At 40.7% G+C, this 16,602-nt stretch overlaps 1 long non-coding RNA gene across 1 annotated transcript in view; it reads left to right on the top strand.

Annotated features, from left to right (window-relative positions):
- LOC311619397 overlaps positions 1–16,602 on the top strand; it is a 30,628-nt gene that overhangs the window by 11,140 nt on the left and 2,886 nt on the right. The window lies entirely within an intron of this gene.

Genomic DNA, 16,602 nt, shown 5'->3' with positions numbered 1-16,602 from the left:
GTCCTTCATATCACGTCATCTGAATGCCACTTCATCTTTATTGGTACATTTGGGAGGGGTAAAACCCCAATGGTATGCAAACACCGTCATGGATACTTGCTTCAAGCCATGGGAAGTTTCATGCAAAACCAGTTTCTCAATAGGGCAAATGTTGTGTAAAGGTGTGTAAGAACTTGAGAAACTAGTTAAAGGCAGAGCCTGTCACAGCAAGAACCAGATTTGAATGGGGACACTTTCCTGTCTGTGTCAGCCAGCTATGGTCTGCCTCCAGCCCCTCAACTGCTGAACCCCCATCCTTAAGCATTTCCCCAACACGTTGGCCCAGAGGCCAAGGACCTTGTCCCAGGTTGCAGGCACTCCTTATCCCTCACCCCCTCATCTGCCCAGCTTCAGATGCCACTATACTGATAAGAGACTCTAGTTCTGAAAAATTGTTTCAGAATTCTGGACCCTTTCTCACTCTCTCACAACTAAGTGTGTTTCCCTTTTTTTTCAAAGTCTATCCTAAATACATAATCAGGCTACATGATCCCAAGAGATAGTCTGAGTTGATAAGATAGTCTAGTACAGTGGTCAGCAAACTCATTAGTCAACAGAGCCAATTATCAACAGTACAACGATTGAAATTTCTTTTGAGAGCCAAATTTTTTTAACTTAAACTTCTTCTAACGCCACTTCTTCAAAATAGGTATTTTGTGGAAGAGCCACACTCAAGGGGCCAAAGAACCACAGTTTGCTGACCACTGGTCTAGTAGATTAAATATTCACTGTGTTTACTATGCATTTTGAGATAATGCTAAACTGGTGAACATCTTCCAAACTAGTTGAAGACGTAAAATGAGTACAAAGGAAACAGTACATGAGTATGCCATATGCTGAATCAGGGGTAACTGGTTTAGAAAAGTGAGAAAAGGGTTTCATGGAGGCAGGGTTTAGGACAGGCTTTAAAGAATGGGAAGAATTTGGATAGGCAGGGAAGAGAAATTATACCATTCTAGAAAAGAGAAGTACCATTACCAAAGGCAAGGAAAGTGGAAGATGTTTTCATGAAAGTCAAGGTGGTCAGCCTGTCTGGAAGAAGGGTGGCACAGGAATGTACATAGCAACAATTAGTGGGAAATGAGATCATATGGATAAGATGAATTCATCAACAAACTTAGCAAACATTTATTAAGTGCTGATTAGGTCTCTTGCACATGATAATAGTAAGCTTACGCCTATTACAGCTTACAATGTGCCAGGCATGTATTAAGCACTTCACATACATTATCTCATGTGATTGTCACTACAGACCTAGGAGGTATGCACTGTTATATCTCTGTTTTACAGACGAAAAACACGAAGCCCAGAGAGATGAAGGAACTTGTTCCAGGTTACATGGTTACGGAGTAGAAAAGCCTGGATTTGAACCAAGGGAGTCTGTCAAATGTGGGTTCTGAGCACATTGCCTACCTGCCTCCACATGTATTTATCTCATTGAATCCTCATAAAATTTCCTATGATGTACGTATTATCATCCCCATTTTTCAAATGGGGATTCGAGAGCGGGTGACCAACCCAAGTGGTTCTGATGAGTATAAAGCTAGGATCTGAAAGCAGGTCCACTAATGCCAAGTCCATTTAACTTTCTACTACAATATAGCTGCCTGGCAGAAGGATTTTCTAGAATGGGATCAAATTGAGGGAACTGAACAGTCTGATAAGGTTAAGAAGGGAAGGACTTCAGGTTTTCAACAGATATGACTTGATTATTAAAGATAGCTCAAGGTCTGGCACAGGAACTCCAATCAGGGAAAGAGTGGACACAGCACTAGATGATATCAGAGATGGTAAGGATCTAGAAATGGGCATGGTGGGGGGAAGGAGGGAAGGATAAATACAAGGAATCCATCAGATTTTTTGAAGGAAAATCTGATTGTTCTAGGGGAATGAATGGCATTGAAGGGAAATTAAATCAAAGAAGACTTTGCTTCTTGTCTGAATGACTCAATGAACTATTGACAGGAGCTTAAAGGTTATAAGAGCTCCTGGTTTGTAGCAAAAAAAAAAAAAAAAAAAGAAGGTTGTTTTTGGACATGTTGAGATATGTTTGGCAGAACCATGACTGGCACATTCTAGAGGAAATGACCACTATGCAGTCAGGGATGTGGGATTGAAACTCAAGTAGAGAGAAGAAGTTGTCAATCATAGCTGACAACTGAGGTATGCAGGATCAGTGAAGGGGAAGACAAGGCTGATCCCAGGAAAAGTAGGTTTTTCATTGTCAGTATAAGCCAGAAATCAGACAACAAAAATGCAGTATAATAAAAGAAAACAGGCCCAAGGGCAAACCACAGGTCTGGACAAGTGGTTAGGGCCGAGGCAGAGATAAAAATTAAAGGGACACAGCAGCAAGTATGGTCTCACCCTGTATCAAGGAGAAAAGACCACTGAATAATTTCCCGTCCTGTTTCTGGCATTTTTGGGTGTTCCTCTATTGCAGAAGCCAAACCCAGCTTAACTGATGGGACCCTGCAGTCTCACCCTGCAAACTAATCAAGAATTTTACTAGCAGAAAGCACACAATCTACATTAGTATAGGGAGATAACTGAATAATCAGAAAAAGCCCCTCCACTGAATTGTTTATTTAAAACATTGTTACAGTGGTAAAATTCATGTTATGTATATTCTACCACAATAAAAAAAAATAAAAGAAAGTACTCTCGCCTATGGATCCCACAAAAATTTTCAAAAGCCCATCTAATTTAGCATCTCCTGGACTTACCCCTTTTGGTTCAAGATCTTGATTTCCTTGCCCAAGTTGTTGACTGTTCTGCTGAGGTGATGCAGGCAGTTAAGAAGCCAGGGAATGCCGAAGCTTACCTGGCTCCTGTGTCCCTTCCAATCTGGAAAGAGAATGGGACAGTGAATTGAGGCTAATGTGCGGTGGAAACTTCTCTTCTGGCCTTTCTGCTACCTCTGTCCTCTTTCCAGAACATTGAGAATGCTATTCTCAGTGTTCACAGCCCCACCCACTGTGACCTCTTCTACCCGAGGAGTTAAGAAAGTGAGACACAGAGCAACTCAATCAGTACCTGGGAGGGACTTACCTGGGGCAGGGACCTGGGAGTCCTCTGATTTCAGTTCTTGCTTATTGCCCTTCCTCTTAAGATTCTAGGATCCTCCTTCTCACTGGCTTCACGGAGATCACCTCCAAGTCTAGGGCAGCCTAAAGGTACCCCAACGTTCTTGGAAGTAGCTAAATGGGGTTCCCCATTTTACAAGTGAGCAAATGGGACTCCGGGTTGTTGCGTGGCTTGCCCAAGGGCATACACCTGGTTTAATTTCGGAACAAGAAGGAATTACAGACTCTGATCCACTCTCTAAATCTCTTAGTGAGACAAAGAAATTCCAGTTGAAATATTTGGAATTCTATTTTTATTAAAGCTTTGCTTTCTCCATGATTGGTCTCTCTTGCTGCATTTTTCTCAAAAGATGTTTAAAATGTCTGAAAATGCCAGCTTAGCGGTCCAGAAGAGAATGGTAGCAGCAATGGAGGGAGGAAGCTCACTGGTTACCCACAAAACCATCACAGACTGCCTATTACGCTGTGGCTAAACCTTGGATCCATGCCCTCCCTCAGCAGAGCCTAGTAAAGGGGCCCTGTGTGCTAGGGCTTTCTAGACCTTTCTGTCATTGCCTCATGTTGACCTTGATTTCTGCTTCTCAAATCCTTGATTACCAACGTCAATAGGCAGCTAGTTTGCTTGGGAGGGGCCCTCCATGGCTATGGCAAGACAGAGGAATGACAGAACAGCTCATCATAAACATATGTATCAGGCAAACTTCAAGAAAAACTGGTTGCTCAAGCTTGCCACCTCAAGAAAAATAGTTTTGAGTAAAGCTGGACATGGTGGGAAATAAATGTTCTCCTCTGTCTCATTACACAAGTGTCTTAGAGAGGTATTTGTGGGTCACTTCGGTACATAGAAAGGTCCCCTCACTCCCAAGATCAGTCAAGCTATAAAGTCAATGAGATTAAAATGGATTATCTGTTTTCATCAAGCCTATATATCTTTTCTATGGTCATTTCCTGAAAATGTAGCAATCCAGGTTTAGAACTTTAAGTCATAGAGACATGCACTTAGAAAATCATAGAGCTGTATGGGACTTGGAAATCATCTAATCCAGCCCCCAATTTGCAGATGAGGAAACTGAAGTTTCCCATTGCTAGGATTTTATACTTCTACTAGGCAGCCAAAGATTACACTCATTTCTTTACAAGCCAAAATGGTACTGTTGGCTCCATGGAGCTGGCGGCTAACCTAAAACCCATGGTATTTTTCATATAAACCACTGCTCAGCTAGATTTTATTCCCCTCCACACCAGATTTATACCATTAATTTTTTAAAGTTTTGTTTAGGAGTTTATATTTTCCTTTTCCATTCCATTTTGCTAGTTTTAACTCCATATTCCAATCTATAATTTTAAATTTTATTCTGTGGTAAGCTTTTTAGTATGTTTGGGAAAGGGGAAGATCATTTGGTAATATGCACTTTGAAGTGTGCTTGCTATCACATTTAATAGCTACATTGTTCTAAAGAAAACTCTAAAAAAAAAAAAAAAAAAAAGTGTTTAATTTGGAATTCCAACCACCTAGTTTTTCAGATTCTCAAGGAAGAGGGATAGCTTTCCTTCCTTGTTGCATGAAGGAGCTCTAGAATGGACTTCTCCAAAGGGCAAAAGAACATTCTCACAGCTCATCTCCTACTGGGAACTCGTGTACCTAGGGTAATGCAGTGGGGGGAAAAAGACTACCCTCTAAACTCCAGAGTCCAGCGGTTTTTTTATGTCCATTTTTATAATATGTAGCACTTAATAGTTCATCTTTATTCAAAGAAAAGGAAAACACTAATTTGAAAAGATTTATGTACCCCTATGTTCATTGTAACATTATTTTTAATAGCAAAGATATGAAAGCAACCTAGGTGTGCATCAGTGGATGAATGGACAAAGACAATGTGATATACTAGTGCATATATATATATATATATATATATATATATACACACACACACACACACACACACACACACACACACACTAGTATACACTGAGTGACCAGATTATTATGCATAATAATCTGGCCAGTGTGTGTGTGTGTGTGTGTGTGTGTGTGTGTGTGTGTGTGTATGCTAGAGGCCTGGTGCATGAAATTTGTGCATGGGAGTGGGGATGTCCCTCAGCCCAGCCTGCACCCTTTCCAATATGGGACCCATTGAGGGATGTCCGACTGCACGTTTAAGCCCTATCCCAATAGAATTGGGCCTAAACAGGCAGTCAGACATCCCTCTCACAATATAGGACTGCTGGCTCCCAACTGCTCACCTGCTGCCTTCCTGATTGCCTCTAACTGCTTCTGCCTGATAGCCTGATCACCTCCTAACCACTCCCCTGCCAGCCTGATTGATGCATAACTGCTTCCCTGCCAGCCTGATTGCCCCTAACTGCCCTCCCCTGCAGGCCTGGTCCACCCCAACTTCCTTTCTTGCAGGCCTGTTCCCCCTCAACTGCTCTCCCCTGCAGGCCTGGTCACCCCTAACTGCCTTCCCCTGTAAGCTTGATTGATCCCTCTCAACTGCCCTCCCCTGTTGGCCATCTTGTGGTGGCCATCTTGTGTCCACATGTGGGCAGGATCTTTGACTACATGGGGCAGCTATCTTGATCTTGTGTGTTGGAGTAATGGTCAATCTTCATATTACTCTTTTAATAGATAGGACAGAGGCCTGGTGCACTAGTGGGGGCCAGCTGGTTTGCCCTGAAGGGTGTTCCGGATCAAGGTGTGGGCTCCCTTGGGGTGTGGGGCAGCCTGGGCGAGGGGCCTGTGGTGCTTTGCAGGCTGGCCACGCCCCCCAGCGACCCAAGCAGAGGCCCTGGTATCTGGGATTTATTTATCTTCTATAATTGAAACTTTGTAGCCTTGAGTGGAGGCCAGAGCCAGCCAGAGTGGGCAGGAAGCTTGGCTTCCTCCATTTCAAGGGAAAACCAAGCCTCCTGCTTGCTCCATGGCCACAGCCATCTTGGTTAGTTAATTTGCATACTTGCTCCTGATTGGCTGCTGGTTATAGCAGAGGTACGATCAATTTTCATGTTTCTCTTTTATTAGTGTAGATATATATTAGAAGCCCGGTGCATGAATTTGTGCATGGGTGGGGCCAGCCAGCCTAGCCAGGGGAAGGGGACATGAGCAGTTGGCCTGCCTGCCTGCTGGTTGAACTCCTGATCAAAGGGACAATTTGCATATCAGCCTTTTATTATATAGGATTTACACTGGTGGCCAGATTATTATGCATTCAGAGATCATAATAATAAGACAACTCAGTGTGTATATATTGTGTATATATGTGAAAATGAAAATATTTCATTTCGGGGTTTTTTATTGCTGCAATAAAAAAATATAATGAAATCTTGCCATTTGCAACAACATGGATAGACCGAGAGGGTATTACACTAAGTGAAATAAGTCAGGCAGAGAAAGACAATTACTATATGGTTTCACTTACATGTGAAACCTAACAAAACAGACTCAATGAAACAGAGACCAAAAGGATGGTTACCAGAAGGGAGGGGTTGGGGAGATGGATGAAAATGGGAAAGGAATATAGTAAAAAATATCATGATAAGTTTACATGGTGACAGATGATTCTAGATTTAGCAGGGTGATCATGATGTAAGGTATAAAATGTCAAATCACTATATTATACACCTGAAATAAATATGAAAATTTAAGATCGTATACCAACTTTACTTAAATTTAAAAACTAGGAGGGACGGAGGGAAGTTGGGGAGGGAAGGATGGTCAATTGAATGGAAGAGTCTTAGAATATAGTGAAGTTCTAAGAAAGTTCACAATGCTGATTAAACATCCTAGTACTTGCCCAGTGTGCATGGCTTAGTGGTTTAGCATCAATCTATGAACCAGGAGGTCATGGTTTGATTCCTGGTCAAGGCACATGCTGGGGTTGCAGTCTCGATCCTCAGTGAGGGGCATACAGGAGGCAATTGATCAAAGATTCTCTCTCATCCTTGATGCTTCTGTCTCTTTCTTCCTTACCCTGAAATCAATTAAAAAAATAATAATAATTTTTTAAATCTTAGAACTAAATTTGCCCATCCAAGAAACGCCACATTTCCAGAGATGGGTCTGCCTTAGTATCCTTTCCACACTAGGCATGAAGCAGCCTGCAGGAAGCATGACCTTAGCAAGAAGCAGTGATGGATTGGCAATCAGTTGTGATCCTTTCTGAGAGGTCCATTGTCACTGCTGCCACATTATGCCACACTATCTCTTCAAACAATTCTGCCGATTTTTTTCTTCAACAGATGTATTTACTGCCCTAGTTCAAATCTCTGTCATTGCTCACCTAGACGATTCTAATAATGCGTTAACTTATTTCCCTACTTCCAGTCTCAATAATCAAACTATTTCCTGCAACACTATCAGGACAATCTTTCCGATACATAAATTCCAGCTATGAATATATCTGAAGAAGCCTGAAACACTAATTTGAAAAAAATGCACCCTATATTCATTGCAGCATTGTTTACAATAGCCAAAATCTGGAAGCAGCCCAAGTGGATTTTTGTCCACTGATCTCAGTAGATCAGTGGACAAAAATCCTATGGTACATTTACACAATGGACTACTACTCAGCTGTAAAAAATAAGTAAATCTTATCTTTTGCAACAGCATGGATGGACCTGAAGAGTATTATGCTAAGTGAAATTAGTCAGTCAGATAAAGACAAATACCATGATTTCACATATTATATGTGGAATCTAATGAGCAAAATAAACAAAAGAAAATACAAACAGACTCATAGAAACAGCTATCATAGGGGAGGGTGTTGGGGACTGGGTGAAAGAGGTAAAGAGATTAAGGAGAAAAAACAAAACTCATTGATAAACAACAGTATGGTGATTACCAGAGGGAAAAGGACATGGGGGGAGGTAGGAGAGGATAAAGGAGGGATAAATGGTGATGGAAGGAGCCTTGACTTGGGGTGATGAACATACAATATACAGATGATGTATTATAGAACTGTACACCTGAAACCCATATAATTTTATTAACCAATGTTACCCCAATAAATTCAATATAAATAAACAAATAAACAAACAAATACATAAATCCAGCCATGTCCTAACCCCGTGTAAGGTGGGTGGAGACTTCATTTTGTCAATCTTGCAAAAGGTATAATGATCCTCTAGCATACAAAGGACAACAATCTCATCAGCTTTCATTAATTAAGTTAATTTCAAAATTGCCTTATAGTCTTTTCGGTGAGGTCATCATTATTATATGTATATAGGTGGCTATTTCAGTGACTATATGACATTCATCTGCTTAAAAATCTTTCAAACATTTATAAGATAAAACCAAAGCTTTTAATCATGGTATATTAGGATCCCCAAGGACCCAGCTACTCCCTACTTCTCCAACATCATTCCTACTATTCCTTACCTGGCATTTAATACTTCCAAAATACAGCACTGGTTTATTCATAGCTCTTGCTATGCTGTATCACATTGCCATGTCTTTGTTTATACTCTAAGTTTTACTTGGAATGATATTGGAATGATATTTGGAATGATATTGTACTGTACTTGGAATGATATTTTCTCTTCTCCTTCTCTCCTTTTTGTCTATTTGAATCCCATTCAAGATTGGCTTGGCTGCTGCCTCCTTGTGGGGTAAGCTATCCGTAACTCATACACACCCAAATTCAAAGATCATTTCATTCAAATTCTAGCCCAATTCAGGAAGTCTATCTAAGGCACCCAAGGCAGAAAGTCATCAAAGGAAGAGCTCATGACTATATGAGGCAACTGGCTTTGGTCTGTGTTCAGGGCCACATACACCGGTCAAAGCTACTTCTTATTTTGAGTCTATCAGTTCCTGTTTCATTAGCTTTTCTTGTGGATGGTGGTTAAAATAGTACCTAAATGAAGCTTCAAGATGAATGGAGAGTTAGTAGTTGGGAGCTCACTGAGGAATTTCCTTGGCAGGTCCTAGAGAGGTGATGTCTAGCTTTGAACTTTCAGATCTTGGGGAGAGGAGGGGAGAGGAGAATGGTAGAAATGTGGATGAGGAAGGACAGAGCTTACCAACAAACCATTGGTCATTTCCTTCTGGTTGTAATTTCTGAACTTCCTAACTTTTTATTTCTGAACCCCCTACCTGTGACTCACAGATGTTTCAAGAAACCTTCTGAATGCCTGTGAACTTCAACAAGGGGAAGGCTTGAGTAGAGGAATGATGTAGCCTGTGGTGAACCACACAAGGGTTAGACTTTGGCCACAGTGACTGCAGTTACTAAGATTCCAAAGGTTTCCTTAGTGATTTTTGGTAAGTTTCTCTTTTTACAAGGCTGAAAAGTTGCATCTCTAACTAAATATATAGATGGAAGATATCTGGTATGGAGAAAAAGATAGTGTGTTCTGATTCTGGGACTCTACATTTATTGCCATTACTGGATGAGTAACATGATGAACATGAGTGTTCTTTCTCAGTAGGCCTAGTATTTCCAATTTTCAATAGGCTCTGCCTGTTTTGTGCATTTCAGAAGGCTCAGCATGGTGACTAAGTAAACACCTGGGCATTGTCAAGTCAGACATTTACATGAAACATAGATATGAATCAATGTTGTTTGTATCATAATATTAGAAATGAAAACAATAAAAATCATACTGCCTATTAAGAATCATTAAGTTATCTTACAGCCACTGTTACTCTGTACAAACAGAACATACAATTACTTTTTTTATTGTCACTTGAGTATAGATCAGTTGGAAATAAAAACATGAGAACAGAGTGAAGCAAGAAAATTAGTTCCACTCAATTTTTTAAGTTTAAATTTTATTTTTTAAGACTTTATTTTTCTAAAGTGGTTTTAGATTGATAATAAAATTGATAGGGAGGTACAAAGATTATCCATATATTCCCACCCCTACATATGCATAGCCTTCCCATTATCAATATCACTAACCAGAATGGTACATTTTTCACCGAGGATGAATCTACATTGACACATCTGATCACCAAATGTCCATACTTTACCTTAGGGTCCACTCTTGGTGGTGTATGCTCTATGAGTTTGGGCAAAGGTACAATGACATGTAACCACCATTGAAATATCATTAGGAATATTTTCATGGTATGATAAAAAAAAAATCCAAAGCGATTATATTTTTAAATATATTCCAAAACCACACTAATGAAAACAGTTGGAATAGTACTAAAATAGATAGACAGATGAATGGAGAAAGGTAGACAGTCCAGATATATGGGCCCAGGTGCAAACAAAGTAAGTTTAGATAAAAGGAGCATTCCAAATCAGTAGGGAAAACATTCAGTAAATGGTATTGAGATAGGTAGTTATGAAATCATAAAGTACTAGAATAAAACAGTGAATTTTGTATAATCTTGTCATGGAGAAGGCTTTTTCTAAGTGTGACATAAAAACCAGAAGTAATAGAGCAAACAATTATAAATATAATTATAGTTGACCTTTGAACAATGTGAAGGTTAGGGACACAGTAAAAAATCTCTATGTAACCTTTGACTCCCCAAAAACTTAGTTGCTTTTTGGTTTTCCCTCATACAGAGGGAGCTGGGCTATAAGGCGGAAACCCAGGGGAGCGGCGAAAGGAAGTCCCAGAGGCGCTCACATTGCACGCAGAGAACAGGTGGTTGACTGTGCCACTGGATTGCCCTGGCGGGAGGGAGACAGGGGCTCCAGACTGCTCTGAACTCCACTGCCAACTGAACTGAACCCTAGACTGTTAGATAGCAGGCGAAACTCAAGGGCACCTTTCTCTCGGAGGTGCTTGCAAGGAGTACTGAAGGACCCTGAGGAATACTGAGACTCAGGAGCCTCATAGGGCGTGGCTGACGGAAGCCAAGGCTGTAGGCTCCACCCAGAAACTCCGCCCCATCCAAGCTGAGCACAAAAACTTTTAAGGCTACCAACTCAGGGAAGCTGCGAAAATGCTGAGACAAGGAGACAAATCACAAACGAAAGAAATGGAGGAAAAGAAGCAACTGGATATAGAGTTCAAAACCATGCTTATAAGGTTTTTCAAGAATTTTTTAGAAAAGGTTGGTAAGACCTATGAGGATATGAAAAGGAATCAACTAGAAATAATAAGGGATCAACAAGAAATAATAAGGGATCAACAAGAAATAATAAGGGATCAACAAGAAATAAAGACTACATTGGCTGAAATAAAAAATATTATACAGAGTCCTAAAAACAGAATGGAAGACCGCAAGAATCAAGTCAAAGATTTGGAACATAAAGAGCCAGAAGACACTCCTCCGCAGAAGCAAGAAGGCAAGAGAATCCAGAAAGTTGAAGATAATGTAAGAAACCTCTGGGACAACTTCAAGCGAACCAACATCAGAATTATCGGGGTCCCAGAAGATGAGAGAGACCAAGATATTGAAAACATACTGAAAGAAATAGTGACAGAAAACTTCCCCCACCTGGTGAAAGAATTAGACTTACAAGTCCAGGAAGCGCACAGAACTCCAAACAAAAGGAATCCAAAGAAGACCACACCAAGACAAATCATAATTAAAATTTCAAGAGCAAAAGACAAAGAGAGAATATTAAAAGCAGCAAGAGCAAAGAAGGTAGCTACTTATAAAGGAGCACCTATATGATTGTCAGCTGATTTCTCAACAGAAACCATGCAGGCCAGAAGGGAATGGCAAGAAATATTCAAGGTGATGAATAGTAAGAACCTACAGCCAAAAATAATCTATCCAGCAAAGCTATCACTCAGAATCGAAGGCCAGATAAAGAGCTTCACCAATAAAAAAAAGCTAAAGGAGTTCATCACCACCAAACCAGAATTATATGAATTGCTGAAGGGGGTTCTTGGAAGAGAAAGTAAATAAAGATAAAAACTATGAACAACAAATACGTAACTATCAACAAGTGAATCTAAAAACCAAGGGAATTAAAAAACCTGATGAATAATATTAACTGTTGAATATAATAGAATCAGAGGTATGGAAGGGGAGTGGACTGATGATTCTCAGGGAAAAGAGGAGTGGGGGGTGTGGGAAGAGACAGAACATAAACTGTGCACCTATGGATGAGGAAAATGGGGGGTGGGGAAAGGGCAGAGGGTGGGGTAGGAACCTGGTGGAGGGGGAAAAAATGAGGAACTTTTGTAATAATATGAACAATAAAGGTTTATTACAAAAAAAAAAAAAAAAAAAAAACCTTGTATTTATCCTTTGAATCAGACAGCTCCCTGGTTCAAAAGTTGGCTCTTCAGGAAAGACTTCCCCTAGATCCTCTCTATAATTTATATAGACCTTTGTCATCCCACCTAACACACTATCCTGCAGTTAAGTATTTAGAGAAGTATGCAAATGAGTCCCCCATCAGTGTGTAAGCAGAGACCCTGTCTCGTGCTATACACTAGGCACCCAAAGATGAACGAGACAGGGTCTCTGCTTACACACTGATGGGGGACTCATTTGCATACTTCTCTAAATACTTAACTGCAGGATAGAGTGTTAAATATCTTTGGGTGCCTAGTGTATAACACATTTCTAAAGAGAAGAAGCATTCAATCCATTTTATAAATGAGTGGATGCATAAAAAAATGAATCAACCATACTACAGCAGCAGGTTTTTTTTTTTTATAGTATGACATTTCTTAATAGAGTGACAAATCTGGTAAAATTTGCATCTCTCTTGGATTCCATCTTATCTCTACCTCAGTCCCTGCACAATGGACACTACTAAAGCATTAAAGTGAGGTTCTTAAAACAGTTACTTGAGTGTTACTTACTGTGCAGTTGGTGCAGCTTTGTACAGGGGAAGGCTAACTTGAAAACACACCAAGTCACTAAGTATATATCATTTTTATCTTGACAGTGTACTTGTAAGCAGATGGCCGAGTTTTTCTTCCTTTACATGAACTGTGTTTTCTTTGGCAAATTGATTAATGAGGACATTACTCATTTGCCCTGCTGTATGACATGTCCAATAACATTGTCATTATGTTTCTGGGGTGTTGGGTAAAAATACCCAGGAATTTACTACCAATGGAGTGACCACCTGTTTGCTAGGAACGTTAAAGAGAGAAATCTGGGGAGACAGCTCCCTGGAAGAATGCTGAAGGGGGTCTGATTCCACCTCCCCAGAACAAGCTGTCCTTCCAAACTTAGCCATAGCACCTGTGGAAACAAGGGAACAGCTGTGCTGGGTACCTTAGTTATTGGATGGCTGGGGACTGAGTTGCCCTGCAGGCACCTGGAGAAACTGTGGAAATAGTTCTTTTTTTAAATATATTTTATTGATTTTTTACAGAGAGGAAGGGAGAGGGAGAGTTGGAAACATCGATCAGCTGCCTCCTGCACACCGCTTACTGGGGATGTGCCCGCAACTGAGGTACATGCCCTTGACCGGAATTGAACCTGAGACCCTTCACTCTGCAGGTCGGCACTCTATCCACTGAGCCAGACCAGACAGGGCAGAAGTAGTTCTTTCCAAGTCTAAAGGAGGGCAGAGCCCCGGGAGCTATCAAGCCATGCATCAGTGGTACCAAGAGAAGGAGATCTTGATTTAGGTGTAGAATCAAGGGAGAAAAAAAGGCTTGAATGAGATCTTGGATGGGACGTAGGGAGGAAGTACAATTGGCAAGCAGGAAACTGAGCAAGTGTAGCTGGTACTAGTACTTACCTCAAGGATCCTACAGTGTGTGTGGTGGGGGTTGGGGGTGGTAATCAGAAGGATGAGGGTTACCATGAAGAGGAGGTGCAATCTTTTTCTCTGGAAGCTATAACTGGGCAGGAAGCTGTAACTGTGTTTGGGCCTCACCTGCAGCAGCCAGAACACAACAGATCAACAGACAAGTTCCCTGCTGAGCGGGAAAGGTGGCTCTCTAAGGAAATCACCAGAAGGCCTGATGCTTTCCAAGAGAAAACAGGACAAAATACTTCCCCCACTCCCCCTTCCCTGAGCCAGGACCTGCTGTCTGAAAACACAAAATAACCAAAAACAACCAAACCGGTTTGGCTCAGTGAATAGAGCGTCAGCCTGCGGAGTGAAAGGTCCCGGGTTCGATTCTGGTCAAGGGCATGTACCTTGGTTGCGGGCACATCCCCAGCAAAAGGCAGCTGATCGATGATTCTTTCTCATCGATGTGTTTCTAACTCTCTTCCTCTCTGTAAAAAATCAATAAAATATATTTAAAAAACAAAAACAAAACAAACAAACAAAAAAAACAGCCAAAAACACAGGGCACAATATAAGAACCCCATGGGAAGAGAGAGAGGGTGAAGAGCGGAGGAGCAGGTAAAGGCTGGTGACCAAGGTGCCGAATACTCCAGAAAAGATCCACATTTCTTGCAGAACCCCTAACTGCGTGTGCATCAGCCAGCACGAGGCCATCTTGAAATGGCACAAACACATCTCAAGCAGCTTATCTGAGCAAGGCAGTATTACTTAAGGTAAAAGAACTTCCTAGTCTACTTTAGAGAAATATCTAGAGGCCAGAGCTTAAATGTAAAGTCAGTCTATGAAGTGTTCAATGGGAAATATGGACTCCTGATAAAAGAGGAAGGAGTGTTGCTGCTTTTGTGTCTTGAATCTCACCAACCTGAGGGCAGCAGGAGAGTTGGGAGAGGCTGGAGCAACAAACTCTTAAAACTTTCGCATTCCTACGACCATTATAAAAATGAGTCCTGTAACAGACTAGCTAGCTGCATAAACTGTTTCCTTTAGGGGAAACAAGGATCTGATTTAAATAAGAAAAATGAGAGGAACAAAGAGCTTAGTATTTGTGTGGGAACTATGTCTACGCCTACACAAAGTTCCTGTGGATCCCGGAGGTTGCATGCCCCATCAGTTCTAGTAGAAGGTCCCAGACAATGTCCGGCAGCACCAAGTCCAGAACAGAAATGGAAACAGAATAATTTTTTCACTTCAATTAACAAACAAGCAGAAGTGTGATTCTTCATCCACACACAATGGGAGGTGTCACTGAGGCAGCTCTGGGGGCTGTCCCTGGAAAGAGGTGTCGTGTCAGAAACTTCACAGGCCACTCAGGACTTCACAGGTATGGGGAAAGACTTGTTAAAACAGTACGTTTCATCGTGGTTAGGGAAAGGCTGAGAAATGGCATGGTGTGAATCTATAAAAAACGAACAGTGAGGGCAGAATCAGCCTGGACTTGCTTACAAAATAGGAATAAAGGGGTGTCCTTTAAAACCCATTTGAGATACCCTTAGAATTCACATAGCAGCAATGATTTGGACAGGGTTATAAATGACAGAGACAGATATGCAAGTAATTATTTCTGTTCCCATATCTAACTTTTAACGATAATGTTAGAATAACCATGCTGTTCTACCAGAGACTGCTTGTTTGTAATTCAGGGTGAGGGAAACGTAGGTTTACAGTTGTGAGTACGCAAAACACAGAGTTTATTCTTGTATTATTATTTATTAATTATTGTATTATTTCCCATATGAACAATTTTCCCCCCACTCTATACTGTTAGTAGAATTGGTCAGCTTCCATGTAGCAATACCTTCATTCCTATGAGCTAATTTTCATGCAAACATTTTTTAGAAACTCTCCAGCCATATTACTACTACTAATATTATGTTTTATCACACAGAATATCAGGTACTATACCTTTCCGGTAACACATTAACAAAGAAGATTGATGGCATTAAACACCTTCAGACTTAAATGTTTCTGGAAACAATTCTATGCATAACCAAAAAGATTTAAAGATATATCCTGAAATAAAAGTCTTCTTATGTAGATGTGGGAAGCCTTTAAAGTCAAAGGCCTTGAAAATATGCTTTAAAATAATTATTTTTTTTTATTATTGATTTCAGAGAGGCTGGGAGAGAGAGATAGAAACATCAAAGATGAGAGAGAATCATTGATCAGCTGCCTCCTGTACTCCCCCCACTGGGGATCAAGCCCAAAACCTGGCCATGTGCCCTAACTGGGAATTGAACCATGACCTCCTGGTTCATATGTTAGCACTCAACCACTGAGCCACGCCGGCTGGGCAAGAATTCTTAACCTAACTATGCAAATGAGTAAAAAAATAAATGGAGATATGTGTTACCAAATAGAAAAATCAGAATATCATAATATTAAAAAGTAATGCCAGAAAGAAACAGTTGAAGGTATTTTCATCTAGCAATAGACAGCACCTAACAAGAGGCAGAAAATATTAACACTTAAATTCTCAAAAATATTATTTGTGTTTTCTAAAAAATATCTTTAGGATCATAAGTACATCTGATAAGGTCTCAATAGTAAATTTTAGGGTCCCCCCCTTAGAAATAGGGAAGATTGAAGCAAAATTTGAAGCAGTTAGGATTATTCACAATTGAAGAAATGGTTCCCCTGCTGCTTTCCTGAAGTGTACAGGTACCAAAACCACACGTCCTCCTGGACAACCTAGGATTATCCAGGCTTTTGCTTCTTAAAAATGTGAGCTCTGGAAGAGGAACCCTGTCAGATTTTCATTCAACAAACAGTTCTGGTTTACCAACTCTTACATGGGAACA

This window comes from Pipistrellus hanaki, assembly GCF_964339955.1.
Source record: "Pipistrellus hanaki genome assembly, chromosome: 3".
NCBI classification, from domain to species: domain Eukaryota; kingdom Metazoa; phylum Chordata; class Mammalia; order Chiroptera; family Vespertilionidae; genus Pipistrellus; species Pipistrellus hanaki.
Note: the sequence above shows the minus strand (reverse complement) of the source record. Positions and strands in the feature narration are given on the sequence as shown.